Source organism: Macaca fascicularis, chromosome 2 (assembly GCF_037993035.2).
Source record: "Macaca fascicularis isolate 582-1 chromosome 2, T2T-MFA8v1.1".
Lineage (NCBI taxonomy): Eukaryota > Metazoa > Chordata > Mammalia > Primates > Cercopithecidae > Macaca > Macaca fascicularis.
Window position 1 is genome coordinate 121,701,873 of NC_088376.1, and position 15,206 is coordinate 121,717,078.

General features: G+C 44.4%; 1 protein-coding gene and 1 long non-coding RNA gene across 4 annotated transcripts in view; one reads left to right on the top strand and one right to left on the bottom strand.

Annotated features, from left to right (window-relative positions):
- Positions 1–15,206, bottom strand: part of FAM107A (family with sequence similarity 107 member A) — a 63,573-nt gene that overhangs the window by 29,052 nt on the left and 19,315 nt on the right. The window lies entirely within an intron of this gene.
- The window catches only part of LOC135969736 (uncharacterized), a 38,932-nt gene continuing 37,605 nt past the window's right edge, over positions 13,880–15,206 (top strand). Inside the window, exon 1 of the long non-coding RNA XR_010585154.2 lies at positions 13,880–13,998. This is a non-coding gene — a long non-coding RNA (uncharacterized lncRNA). The remainder of the gene's footprint in view (positions 13,999–15,206) is intronic.

Here is a 15,206-nt window from a genome sequence, read left to right on the forward strand (position 1 = left end):
AGTACTCTTTCCTACTTCCCTTAAACTCACTCGCATTTCTGAAGAGCAGTAATAACCTTTATGAGCCTAATATATCCCTTCATTCTATTAGGTCTATTCATTCTTACACTACTTTTTGCAACAGGCCTTTACGCAGTCACCCCCGCTACTTGGACTGCATCCCAAAAACTTGTCATCCCCACTATCTTCTGTCTAGTCATACTCCTATTCACCATTCTCAACTACTTGTAAATGCCCTGCCCTTGTTTACACTGCCAGCTTACACTTTTCCTCCAAACCATCATAACGGATATATCCTGGTTTTACCTCAAACAGCCACCCTTAACTCTCTCTTGAGGTGGATAAAAGATCGTCAGTGGCAAGGTACACTCCAATTCTTCTACCCTGATGAAGTCTTTTTTTTTTTTTTTTTTTTTTTTTACTTTTCTACTCACTCTTATCCTTGCCCCCATTCTCCAGTTACTCTCTACCCCTCCCTAATTACCTCCAACATACTATCAATCTCACTGACTCCCTCCCTGCCATTTCTAATCTCTCCTTAGCGAACAATTGCTGGCTTTGCATTTCCCTTTCTTCCTGCTCTTACACAGCCGTCCCCGCTCTACAGGCTGACCGGACTACCTCTCCCTCTCCCTGTACCTGTGAACCTCCTTTAATAGCCCTCATCTTTACCTACCTGAGGAACTTCTTTACTTTCTAGACTTCCTAGATTTGGTGAGAACTCCCCAGACATTTCGCACCAACAAGCTGCCACATTTCTCTGCGTCTACTTACGGCAACCTTTCTCCTTATGTCAATTCCACCCCCCTGACCCCCATATTTGGACCCTTCACAACACAAACTACTATCCCTGTTGCCGTTCCTTTGTGCATCTCTCAGCAAAGATCCACCGGAATTACCCTGGGTAACCTTTTACCTTCTCTATGCTCCTTCACTCTTCATTACCAAAACCATTACACACATTACCAAAACCATTAGGGCTTTTCAGCTCTGTATTACAGATAAGCCCTCTATCCATACTGACAAACTTAAAAATATTAGCAGTTACTATTGCTTAGGAAGACATTTGCTCTGCATTTCACTCTATCCTTGGCTACCTTCCCCTTGTTCTTTGGACTCTCCTCCCAGCCCCTCTTCTTGTTTACTTATCCCCAACCCCATGAATAACAATGAAAGGTTGCTTGTAGGCACTGTGTGCTTTCTCATACACCGTGAAAATTGAACTCCCCCAACACAGTTGCTCCATCAATCCCCACTACAACCTCTAACGGCTGCTGCCCTCACTGGATCCCTAGGAGTCTGGGTGCAAGACACCTCTTTTGGTGCTCCTTCTCATCTTTTCACTTTACATTTCCAGTTTTGCCTTACACAAGGTCTCTTCTTCCTCTGTGGCTCCTCCACCTACATGTGTCTACCTGTTAACTGGATAGGCACATGTACACTAGTTTTCCTTACCTCCCAAAATCAATTTGCAAATAGGACAAAACAGCTTCCTGTTCCCCTCATGACACCAACATTTCACTACTGTTTTGTTTTTCTTATTATTAACATAAGAAGACGGGAATAGGTCTTGACTTACTTACTGTTGAAAAAAGAGGACTCTGTATATTTTTAAATGAAGAGTTTTGTTTTTACCTAAATCAATCTGACCGGGTATGACAACATAAAAAACTCAAGGATAGAGCCCAAAAACTTGCCAACCAAACAAATAATTACACTTAACCCCCTTGGACACTCTCTAACTGGATGTTCTGGGTCTTCCCAATTCTTAGTCCTTTAATACCTGTTTTCTTCCTTCTTTTATTTGGATCTTGTGTCTTCTATTTAGTTTCTCAATTCATACAAAACCACATCCAGGCCATCACCAATCATTCTATATGACAGATGCTCCTTCTAACAACCCCACAATATCAACCCTTACTCCAAAATCTTTCTTCAGTTTAATCTCTCCCACTGTAGGTTCCCATGCTGCTCAAAGCAGCCCGAGAAACATTGCCCATCATCTCTCCATACCACCCCCCAAAATTTTCTCCACCCCAACACTTTACCACGATTTTGTTTTGTTTTTCTTATTAATATAAGAAGACAGGAATGTCAGGCCTCTGAGCCCACGCTGAGCCATCATATGCCCTGTGACCTGCACGTATACATCCAGATGACCTGAAGCAACTGAAGATCCACAAAATAAGCGAAAATATCCAGGTCCTGCCTTAACTGATGACATTCCACCATTGTGATTTGTTTCTGCCCCACCTTAATTGATCAACTGTTAGTTGTATTTGTGACAATACACCCTCCCCGCCCTTGTGATAATGTGTATTCCCTGGCCCTTAAGAAGGTACTTTGTAATGTTCTCCCCACCCTTGAGAATGTACTTTGTAAGATCCACCCCCTGCCCGCAAAAAATTGCTCCTAACTCCACCGCCTATCCCAAACCCGTAAGAACTAATGATAATCCCACCACTCTTTGCTGACTCTCTTTTTGGATTCAGCCCACTTGCACCCAAGTGAAATAAACAGCCTTGTTGTGGGCATGCACACACACACACAAAATGTTGCTTGCACACCTGCCAACCCCCTTCCATTCAAGACTTGTTGGAAAATAATGCCAACCTGTATCCAGTGGAACCTCAGTGTCCAAGGCAGAGGCCTCTCTCCCTTCAATGGTTGGCATTTGGTGAGCGAGAGAAACTCCACCTAGATCATTGCTGATGCCTTACTGATAACTGATAGTATTTTCCAAGGACTATGCTGAAAAATATGGCCAACTGTCATGTGTTCACACCATTTTCAAATCGGGAGATGCTGGCTTAGTTATAATTTTGGTTAGTGAAAGTTAGCAGACACAAATTCCAGAGGAAATACTGTTGTGTAATGCACAATACATCTCAATACAACTGGGCACAACTCAATCTTCCCTGAGGCAAAGACATCTGCATTTCTCCTGTCCTTCCTGTGGCCTCTGCCTGCTTCTTTTTCATGTCCTGATTGTTGAGAAAAACCTCTTGGCATTGGTCACTGGCAGCCTCAATGATCCTATCCCCACATCCTCCTCTTCCCCAGTTTGTCCCATTGCTTCTCCTAGAGGCTGAAGCCTCAATGTGAAAGTGTCAAGAAGACCAACCATGGGCCCAATCCACATCTGCCATAGTCTTCCCCATGCACCAAGGAGCATTTAAGGGACCTTGCTTTATTTGTTTTTAAACATTTAAAAATTGAGGTGTAGGCTGGGTGCGGTGGCTCACGCCTGTAATCCCAGGACTTTGGGAGGCTGAGGCAGGCAGATGGTGTGAGCTCAGGAGTTCGAGACCAGCCTGGTCAACATGAAGAAACCCTGTTTGTACTAAAAATACAAAAAATTAGCCAGACCTGGTGGTGGGTGCCTGTGATCCCAGCTACTCGGGAGGCTGAGGCAGGAGAATCACTTGAACCTGGGAGGTGGAGGTTGCAGTGAGCCCAGATCGTGCCACTGCACTCCAGCCTGGGTGACGGAGCAAGATACCGTCTCAAAATAAATAAATAAATAAATAAAAATTGAGGTGTAGCATAAAGTCCACTAACCTTACTTGTGCAGCTCAATGAGGTTGTATATATGTGTTCACGCACATAACCACCTCCAAGATCAAGATATAAAACAAGATTGGCTTGCTTTATATCTTGATATATATGGCAAAATATATATCAAGACTGACTGCACCCCAGTCAATACCTACTTTCTCCCAGAGTAAGAGCCATTCTGGCCTCTGTCACTACAGATTCGTTTCTCTTACTCTAGAACTTCACATAAATGGAATAATAAAATGTGCTGGTTTTGGCCTGGCTTCTTTTACTCAGCCGTGTGTTTGAGATTCATCAGTGTGGCCGCCTGTGTCAGTAGTTCATTCCTCTTGATTTCTGACTTAAGTATTCCATTTGGTGGCTATGTCACAGTTTGCTGATACATTCTCCTGAGAACGAACATTTGGATGGTTTCCAGTTTTTGGCTATCACTCATAAAGCTGCTATGAACACCTTTCCATGAATTTTTGGGTCAAAATGATTACTCATTTCTCTTGGGCAGATATCCAGCAGTGGACTTGGGGGGTCATAGGTAGGTGAATGTTTAGCTATAGTGGATACTGCCAACAATGATCATGTCACTTCGTATTATACTTCTGACATGTTTACAACATAGATTTTTGGGGACACATTGAGGTCACTCCCATACACAATGCTTTGGATTGGCAGGGAGGAGGAAGGTGTTAGCAAAATTGCATCGTTGATAAATACACATGGGCCTGAATTCTGAATTTGGAAGAGATGAGGGTTGGACCTTAGGGTATTTGTCCTTGAAATCTGGAGTGAATCAGTTGGAGGTATGTCTCTAGGTATCTTTATTTACACCTCCATTAGACTGTAAACTCTATGAGAATAGGAATTGCAACTTATTCAGGGATATGTCTGCAATGCCTAGCACAGTTCTTGGCACATGGGTGCTTTGTAAATAAAAATTAATAGATTATCAACTTAATAATTGTAGCAAACAGCTATCGAGCCCATTCTACTGCTGGGCACTGTAACATGACTTTACCGATATGGTCTCATTTAAACCACATGAAAGTCCTCTGAGATTAGGGAAGAGTGAAGTTCTCGTGAAGGAAGCTGAGGCCTTCGGCAGGTTAAGATACACAGTTGGATGGAAATTAAAAAATAAAAAAGATACACAGCTGGCAAGTGGCAGCTTTGTAAGTAGACTTGAGGCAGTCTGACTCAGGAGCTTTCGTGTGTGTGTAAGATGGCAAGAGCCTGCACTCATGTTACAGAGGAGGAAACTGAGGCTCAGCGAGGTTAAGGAACGCTTCTCCCTGGAGTCAGCTGGGCCAGCCTCCCCACCTGGCTTCTTCTTAAAGGTTGAATATTTGTAGTGCAGAGCGCTGGCTGCTGCCCTCCTCTACAACCTCCATTCTCTGGAGCACACAGCCACTGGATGTCACAACACTTACCCCGAGCCTCCACCTCAGGGCTTCACTCTCACAAAGCCACCCTATTGTGAGGTGATGCCTGCCACCTCTCTTTTCCATCCCCAGGGATGGAGAGAATCAGACCCGGCAATCCTTCCTTTAAAGTGCTGGGCTCTGTTTGGAGCAGGCGCCCAGCCCTGGGACTTGTTCCTTTGCAGGGGTCCACTTACATCACATGGGTGTTGAGTTCTCAGCCGAGGTGCAGTAATGAGGGCACTGCTTTCCATCAAAGGAGGCCTCCACAATTCTGGTCTCCAGGGCCTTCTCACACCTCCATTCATTCAGCCCCTTAGGTGTCAGAGGCCCAGAAAACTGCTCTCCTGGAACTCAAGCTGAGGCCCTGGGTGGGAGCCACCCACCCCCCGCCAGCAGGCAGAGGGGCAGTCTTTTCTCCACACCTTGGACTTGGTGGGTGGTTGTTTCATTTCCCTTAAACGCTTGCAAAATAATTCACACAAGTAATACATAAATCCACTGCTACTCTAAACATTTGGAACCACTCAGTTGCATACAGATTTTAAAAAGTAACATTTCTCCTTACTGTCCCAGCCATGCCCTAATCTCACCCCCTTCCCTGAGTCATCACTGTTTTTGATGCTGCATGTGTGAGTTTGGTCATTTTTCTGCAGCTTCCTTTTTAAACTCTCTGGTATGTCTTGGAGATATTTCTACATCGGTACATGTAGATCCACCTCATTCTTCTGATCTACTACAGTGTAAACCACAGTGTGGTGCCCTATGGTTGTTTTTTTAAACCATTCTGCTTTAGTTGGCCATTTAGGTTGCTTCCAATTTTTCTTTTCTTTTCTTTATTTTGAGACAGAGTTTTGCTCTTGTCACCCTGGCTGGAGTGCAATGCCGGGATCTCGGCTCACTGTGACCTCCGCCTCCCAGGTTCAAACAATTCTCCTTCCTCAGCCTCCTGAGTAGCTGGGATTACAGGCACACACCACCATGCCCGGCTAATTTTTGTGTTTTTAGTAGAGATGGGGTTTCACCATGTTGGCCAGGCTGGTCTCAAACTCCTGACCTCAAAAGATCTGCCTGCCTCGGCCTCCCAAAGTGCTGGGATTATAGGAGTGGGCCACCATACCCAGTCTCAATTTTTCACTATTACAAATAATTCTACTCCAAACACCCTTGTACTTGTTGCCTTTCTGTCCACGTGGGTGAACGTTTCTCTAGGGCAGACACTGGGAAGTGGAAATGCTAGACCAAGAAGTACATGTATCTTAAGTTTTAGTAGATGCTGCCAAATTATTTTGCAAAATGGCTGTACCATTTTCCAAACCTTTTCCAAACATTTTCCAAATCTCAGGCCTTCCGTGCCTGAGATTATGGGACTGTCCACACCTTCAGCAAGCCTGGATGTTAGGAATCTAGGTTTGTCTACTAAAAACTAAAACTAATCTCTAGTGTTAGAAGTCGGGATAGCGGTTGCCCCTGTGGAGGGCAATAGCGGATGGGAAGGGGCAGGAGGGGCTTCCAGGTTGCTGTTGATGTTCTGATTCTTGATCTGGTTACACAGGTATTTTCAGTTTCTAAAAATGTGTTAAGTAGTATACTTAAAACAAGTGCACTTTTTTTTTTTTTTTTTTTTTTTTTTTGAGATGGAGTCCCGCTCTGTCGCCTAGGCTGGAATACTGTAGTGTGATCTCGGCTCACTGCAACATTTGCCTCCCAGATTCAAGTGACTCTCCTGCACCTGGCTAACTTTTTGTATTTTTAGTAGAGATGGGATTTCACCATGTTGGTCAGGCTGGCCTCAAACTCCTGAGCTCAAGTGATCCTCTGCCTCAGCCTCCCAAAGTTCTGGGATTACCGACATGAGCCACCATGCCCAGCCAAGGTGCACTATTTAATATGCGTGTTATTCTTTGGTAAAAAGTACAATTTCCCCCCATTCCTGCAATTTAATGGGTGATAGGACAACATCCCATGATTATTTCATTTTGGAGACTGAGCCTTCTTTTGATATTTGGCCTTCTGGATTCCTTCTTCTGGGTCTTGTGAGAGGGCTTTGCCTGCCAGGGGACACCCTTTTTTGGAAAGGGGAAAAGGGACTTGACTGTTTCTGAGCATCTACTATATAGATGCTCTTGAATCCTCACAGCAACCTTTCAGGGTAGGTACCATTTACCCCATTTTACAGACAAGGAGGTGAGGCCTCAGAGCAGACCTGCCCGAGGCCATAAAATATCAGACTGAAGAGTCCTACCCTCCTCTCTGTCTTTTAAGTGACAGCTGCTTATGTGACAGGCTTTGGGCTACCCATGCAGCAGGCATGATCCTAAACCCCTGCAACAGCTCAGTGTGGTAACTATATCGTCATCCCATTTTACAGATGAGAACGGTGAGGCTCAAAAGAGTTGAGTGACTTTTGCTCAGCTCCTCCAGTGATGGAGCAGGTTTGAGTCCAGGTCGGCCTGGCTCCAAAGCTGGGACAGTGAATTCAATAGAATGTTCTGCGAGGATGGATACATTCGCTGTCTTTCTGATAACATGGTAGGCACTAGCCACATGCAACTACTTAGCACTCAAGATGTGGCTAGTGCAACTGAGCAGCTGAAATTTTAGTCTTATTTAATCATAATTAATTAAGTGGACTGCTTTGGACGGTGCAGCTCTAAGGAGATAGGACAGGGGGAGAAACGCCACAGGGAGCACGCAAAGAGAACAGAGCTGCCACCAGGTGGGAAGCCTCCAGCCTGCCACAAGGGACTCACTGAAGGACCCCCACAGGACCCGACAGAGCCCTCACAGGTCTCCCTTCGGGCACCAGAACCATGCCCTGTGGAAAGAGCCAGCATTTTGTAATCAGATGCAGCCTTACCAAGACTCTTAACCTAAGACTCAGGTTCCTTGTGTATAAAATAAGTATCAAAATAGAGCTTGTTTTAATATTGAATGAGAGAATACACAGTGCCTGGCACATAATTGGTACTCAATAGGCTATTTAATAATCACATTGCTATTACCACAATTCTGTTATTGATCATAGGCTCACTTTTAAACTTTTAAATAAGCTTTTTCATCATATAATAATAAAGCCATTTAAATTGTTATTCACAGTTATTAAACAATGCAGATGGGCGTAAAGCACAACCCCCAAATCTCCAAATACTTCAAGCCCACATCCTCCTCCCAGAAAAAACCGATGTAAGTAATTTCTTATGCATCTCTCCAGGAATTGTCTGTTCTTCTATAAACATCCAGAACGATTCCAATCTATACTTTAGAAAGTGCAGATGGGATCACACTAAATGTACCAGAGATTACACCTTGCTTTGTCACTTTATGGCACATCGAGGACATGTTTACACACTTGCACATTCAGACTCACCACATTATCTACTGTTTGCACAATGTTTCATAGCAGAGGTCATTGAAAACTTATTTTAGAGGTCCTAACTGATGGATATTTAAGTGGTTGCCATATATTTTGCTGTTATGAGGAAGGTTTCGATGAATACCCCATGTGTATCTTTCTGTACATGGGTAAGTGCACCCACCCAGAGGGTAAATTCTTACCATTAGGATTTCTGGGTCAGTGACTGGGATATTTTCCACTGTGCTGGATCTTGGTATATGTACAATCTCATGTAAAACCTCTTAAGAGTACTGGATTTTAAAGGAATATTCTGGCAAGTTCTTCTGAAAAGGTTATTCAGTTCATGCTAATAATCACCCCTGGAATGTATTTGCTGGGTGGGTTGGAAATTTTGGCAAAAACTGATCTTTTCTTTAAGCAGATCTGGTTTTTAAAGCCTTTGTGGTGTAAATGTGGATGGGGCCCGGAGAGGGGACTTGGCAAGGGGGCTCCTGGACGTCAAGGAACTGGATCCCCACTAATCCCATCTCAGGCAGGCTGGAGCAGAGGGAGAAAATTCTGCCTTCCTGGGAGGCCAATCCTGTATGAGGCAGAGCTTTGAGAGCTTATGAAATAACACACCAGGAAGCTGCTGAGTCTGTGGCTCAGGGCAGGGAAGGGGGAAGAGAGAAGACACCTAGCAGGCTTTGCCAATGACTGGACAAGGGCAGTTCTCAGCAGGTGAAATCTAAACGGTCCACAAACGTAAGAAAGATGCTCTGCCTCCCCAGAAAGCAAAGAAAATGCACACTCAAGAAACAACGAGGTATTATTTTTCACCTATCAGATTGGCAAAAATGAAAATATAATGATACCCAGTGTTGGAGAGGGTGTGAGGAAACAGACACTCTGGTGTACTCCTGGAGGGGATGTTGATAGTACAGGCGTCCTGCGGGGAAACGTGCGTCGAAAGCCCTACAAACCAGGCAGATATCTGTGTTGTTCCATTTCTAGGTATTTGTTTTAAGAAAATAATTGAACATATTTCACAAAGATATATGGTCAAGAATGTGCATTAACAAGCATTGTTCAAGATAATAAAAAGATTGGCAATATGGTAAATGTCCAGTGATAGGGGATTGATTAAATTGTACTATTTCTATACAAGGTAACAATCTGTGGCTAAGAAGGATGTTGTAGACCTAGGTTTACTAATATGGAAGATGTCCACTATCTATTTATAAAAATTAAGTGAAAAAAAAACAGGTTACAGGATTGGTTACATATTTTGTTACATATGTAGTGTTACCTTATGTATTGAGTCTTACATATCTATATTTATCTCTATGTAGTATTACTTATATCAATTATATCAATTAAAGTAATGGCAAAACTACAATGACTTTTGCACCAACCTAATATATACATGTTTGTGGGTGTAGATATGTGTATATATATGTGTGTGCATACATAGGTATGTTATGTGAATTTAAGTGAATAATGTTTGGAAGAATATGACCAAAATGTCCTCAGTGATTATAAACAATGGTGGGGAATTTTATTCTTTAATTAATATATACATCCATTTTCATAGTTCTCTGCATTTCTTGAGTTTCATTTTTTTTCACTGAACCTGTGTTATTTTTATAATTGAGAAAAGCTTTGTTATATTGGTTTAGGAAATAAAGGAAGTTGATAACTCTGCCTCAACTGTATTAAGCAGTGTAAATGCAATTATTTCCCCATACCAAGACTGTCCCCAGCTCTTGTGCACAATAGAAGCCTGCTATGATCTCAGGCTTGTCTTTAGTTATGATGAGAATAATGAGAAGGAGGACAATGATGTTCATGTATCGAGCACCTACGATGTGCCAGGCACATGGCTGGGTACTTCATGTGCATTCTATCGATGGATGCTCACCGTGGCCCAAGAGGCAGGTACTATTGTGTCTTTAGATTTTCTAGAAGGAGAGCTTGAAATGGTAACTTGGTGCAAGTGACTTCTTGAGGGACAGCTCTCATGGGAAACCTTTAAAGGTGTAAGGGAGGAAAGCAGGATGGAGCAGAAGAAGTTAAGTCAAGATGTGGGCTCAGCTGAAGTCTAGCCTCAGTGGGATGCCCTGGGAAGTCTGGAGAGTGGATGGCACTGCAGCATCATCCCCCATAGGCAAGGGGGCTGGGCTTTTATACCTCCATATCTGTTGGTCATTGGCTATAGGATAATGGGAAGAGGGTAATCTGCAAGATGGGCTCAACCCCCAAAGTATCTCTGGGTGAGGTGCTTCCCATCATCCATGGGTGATTGTCTGAGAAGGGTGCAGCTGTGAGCAGTCAGCACTCACAGTAACTGACGCGTGGGTGTGCTGGATCAATAAAAGGGATCTAGGTGAAGCACTAACCTCCTGCATATTAGTGTCCCCATTTTACAGATGGGGCTGACAGAGGTTAAGTAACTTCCTTAAGGCTCCCCAACTAGTAACTGGGTTTTGAGCTCCTGTTGGAAGCCCATGCTCAGAGCCTTGAAGCTGGACTACTTCTATTTTCGCCAAAAGGAAAGAGGTTGAGGCTGTGGGTGGAAGCCCTCCCAATAGCCCCTGCCCCACCAGATGTCCCTTCACCTGCTCTCTGAGCTTCACACTAGCATGTCAGCTGATGAGCAGTTTCCACCTGGGCTTTTGAAGGAGGGAGCCACAAAAAGCCTTTGTGTTTCTGCAAAGGTCCCTGAAGGTTGTACTCTCGGCGGAGCTGGTTGCTAGGAGACATTTCTCAAGAAAGGTTCCTTTGGAAAATGAGCTCAGGCTTTGCCCACAATTCAACATTATTATACTTGGGAGAGTGACATCCCAACTCTTGCTCCCTCCAAAGCATTAAAGGCAGATCCAATTCCTTCTCCAACTGGTTCTTCCAGGACCCAGCTCAGAGTGTGTCCTGGGCTGATAACAGTTCCTATGCCAGACAGACTCCGAATCCTGGAAAGAAAGGGCCCTTTGAGACTTTGAGATGATCTGCCTGTACCCTCCATTATATAAATGGAGAAACTGAGGCACAGAGCATTGAGAGACTCACACAGTGAGTTAGTGGCAGGGTCATAACTTACTTCTCTCATTATTGCACGTGACAGCCTCCCCCATTCCCTGGGCCTCATAAGGTCAATCAGCGGGACCTCAGGATGTGTGGACTGAATGCATTTTCCTTTATTAATCCTTGTGTTTCAAAGATTTTGGGGAATAAATTATTACTTTGCTCAAACGGAGATGAGCAGCTGGCATTTGTTGGGCATCTACTATGTGCCAAACTCTGAACTAGGTGCTTCAGGGTCTTCAGCCACTAACTCTGACTTCCAGACCATCTTGAAGTTAGTTTCTACTGGCTGCTTTTTTCTTGACTAAAGGTCACATTTTCCTGTTTCTTTGCATGTCTAAACAATTTTGATTGTATACTGTGTCGTGTGTGTGTGTGATGTGTTGTGGAGACTCTGGATTTTGTTATCTTTTTCTGAAGAGTGTTAAGTTTTGTTTTAGCAGGAAGTACAACTATTAGGTGATCCCTTTGAAGTTCCATGGGCTTGTTTTTGCACTCCCGCAAAGTCCAAGCTCTTTCCCAAGTCCCTCTAACTTGGTAGGACTCACCTCCAAACTTTCTCCCCTGAGGGTCTTGAAGGATTTGGTTTTTGGCTTTGTTATGCAGGTCTGGAGTATCCCTTACACTACAGTATAGTCCTCGCACCTAAGGCACAGCCTTCTGGTGTCTCAGCTTGATGTCTGGGATGAAGGTCTCTCCAACGTCTCCCAGCCCCAGCCGACCTATAGTATCTCAGTTCACTCTCAACCCTATAACAGCCGCTTTCTGGTAAGTCTCAGATAGTGTGACCCTGTGCCAGCAAATCCCAGTCCTTGGGCAAGAAGCTGTGGGTCACGGGGGGCCCCCACACAGATCTTGGGGCTCCCTCTCTATGCAGCTCCCTCCTCACCAGTGCCCTGTCTTGCAGATTCCTTTTGCTTTAGTTGCTCCAAACCTGATCTCTGCCTCCTGAACTCAGATGGACTGTCATGTTCTGTTTGGGCTCCGTTGTCCTGCGTTATAGTTGGGAAATTGTTGCAGGATGAGAGTCCAGGTGATGAGGGGCTCACCTTGTAAGTTTCCCTTCCTTCAGAGATCACGGTACCTATTGTCCACTGCCTGAGAACAGTTGTCTCTTATTTTGTCAAGTGTCAAGTTGTTTTTAGTGGTAGTGCTAGTCTGGTACCAGGTCCTCTATCATGGCTGGAAGTGGAAGTCCAACTCGTAGTGAGGCATCCTTACCCTCTCTCCATAATCTTGGAATGCTTACCAGGACCCTGAGAGAAAATGCTTAAGCCTTCACTGAGCCAACCTTCAGAGGGGTACAGTGACTTGCCCAAAAGGCACAGTAGTAGACCCAAGAATCAGGTTTGCTGAACTTCATAGTCCGTGCTTTCTCTTTGTGTTGCCCCGCTTTCACTAGAAAAGCTAAAATCAAAACTAAATTTCACTGTCACTGTCACCAAGGCAGCAGCATTTTCTGAGTTAATCTATGTATTTTCCTACATCCCATCTCCACTGTATACCTTAATTCCTGTTTCTGCCACTGACCGTCTGGTCTGGGAGGTCATCACTCTTTGCATGGATGATTATGCAGTTATCTCTTTTTTTTTGAGATGGAGTCTCGCTCTGTCACCCAGCCTGGAGTGTAGTGGTATGATCTCGGCTCACTGCAACCTCTGTTTCCCAGGCTTAAGTGATTTTCCTGCCTCAGTATCCCAAGTAGCTGGGATTACAGGTGCATACTATCATGCCTGGCTAATTTTTGTATTTTTAGTAGAGATGGGGTTTCACCATGTTGGCCAGGTTGGTCTTGAACTCCTGACCTCAAGTGATCCACCCGCCTTGGCCTCCCAAAGTGCTGGGATTACAGGTGTGAGCCACTGTGCCTGGCCTATGCAGTCGTCTCTTACAGAGAGTCCATTGTGTTCTTCCCAGAACACTTCTGCTGTCACTCTCTTGCTCCACTGCCTTCAATGGCTCCCTATGACCCACAGTGGCACTTCACAAAGTGTAGAATTGAGAGCTGCACCTTAGAGAATGCTATAGTCTGTAGCTCTCCTTTTGGAGAATCACATCTGGACGTGTGAACACAAGAGGCCCTGCAGGACAGAAACCTCTTTAAGTGGGCTTAATCCAGTCTGTTGGACTTGAAACTCTTGGCTCAACTAACACGTATTAAAGTCTTGTGGAACACACTGGAAAACGTTGGACCACAAAGTACAGGCTAAACTTTTCTATCTGAATTCCAGCCCTTCTACATTTCAGTCTACTCTCAATTTACTTTCTCGTGACTTCTTGTCAACAAACCAACCCCCACCCCCAATACCTATTTCTCCCTCCGGCCTTCACACTCTTCTAGTTTAAGAATGAGATAATCTTGCAACTGCTGGGAGTTTCCATGAAGCGGGGCTGGCCCAGAAATGAGGTCAACTAGAGAAAAGTGGAGCCATGGGAGAGGGACTAGGTCCTGAAGACTTCACTTAAGACCCAGGATCCAGCCTTGCTTGATGTCATTACTCCTAGACTTTCATGTATAAGAGCCAAAAAATTGTCTTTTCTTCCCCCTTAACCCAGGGCTCCTGCAACCAAGAGAGCACTTGACTGTGGCACCTTTCCAGACTCCTGGTAAGTTTTCTGAGATTGGGCACTATGTCCTGTCCATTTCTATTCCCTCTCTGGTTTTTACACAGCATGGTACCAAGGGTTGGGGGTCAAATGTCTTGAGCCACTGTTCCATGAGGCTCCCTTTCCTTGGTCCAGTTTATGCTACGATGTTTGTAAGAAGGAGCTAACTTTGCAGTTGCCAACCGAAAGTGGAGTTTTCTCCTGGAGGGTGAGGCTGAGGATGTTGGTGGGTAAAGGGGAACTGGCTGTGGTGGGAAGAGTGTGGGTATGGGAGACAGACCCCTAGGGGGCCTCCATAACTCTTACCCCCTGTGCTGACACTTTGGTGTGGTCCTCTACCTCTCCAGAGTGGAGGGTGGGTGGGAACTAATTTAACAATAGAATATGGCAAAGGTGAGGGTGTGTCACTCTCATGATCATGCTAGATGGATTTGTATATGTGCATGTATGTGTGTATATGTGTGCATGTACATGTGACTCTGTCCTGCTAGCATGCACTAACAAGAGATTCTCCTTACTGGCTCAGTGAAGTTAGCAGCTAGGTAAGGTGCCCCTATGGCAAGAAGCTGTGGACTGCCTCAAGAAACTGGGTGGCCTCTAAGGACCTGAGGGCAGCCTCCAACAAGCAAGCAGCAAACCTCTGGGGTCTTCTGTTTTACAACTGCAAGGAAATAAATTCTGCCAACAACCTGAATGAGCATGGAAGTGAACTCTTCCTCAGTTGAGCCTCAACTCATGCCTTGACTGCAGCCTGTGAGAGTCTGAGAAGAGGACCTGGGCAATCAGTGCCCAGACTCCTGCCAAGGGAAACTGTGATACATATGTGTGGTTTTCTGTCACTGATTTTGTGGTCACTTGTTATGCAGCAATAGAAAACCAAACCAACAGACTTTGAAGAATGAAAGACTTGGGTTTGATTTCTGCTACACTTACCAGTTATGAGTCACACTGAGCTCCAGTTTTCTCATCTACAAATAGGTGCAGACTTGGGAGAATTACAGATAATAAATAGAAAGCACCTAACATGGGGCCTGGCACAGAGTAGGTGCTCAATAAATAGCAGTTAAGAGTTACCCTGATTTTTAATTTTCTTCATTCATTTTTCTAAATTTTCAATAATGATCATGAATTACCTTGATAAGCATAAAGAACAATTTTGCTTAAAACAAGAAGGAAATAGACTTGTCTAAGGTCCCATAGCTAGTCAG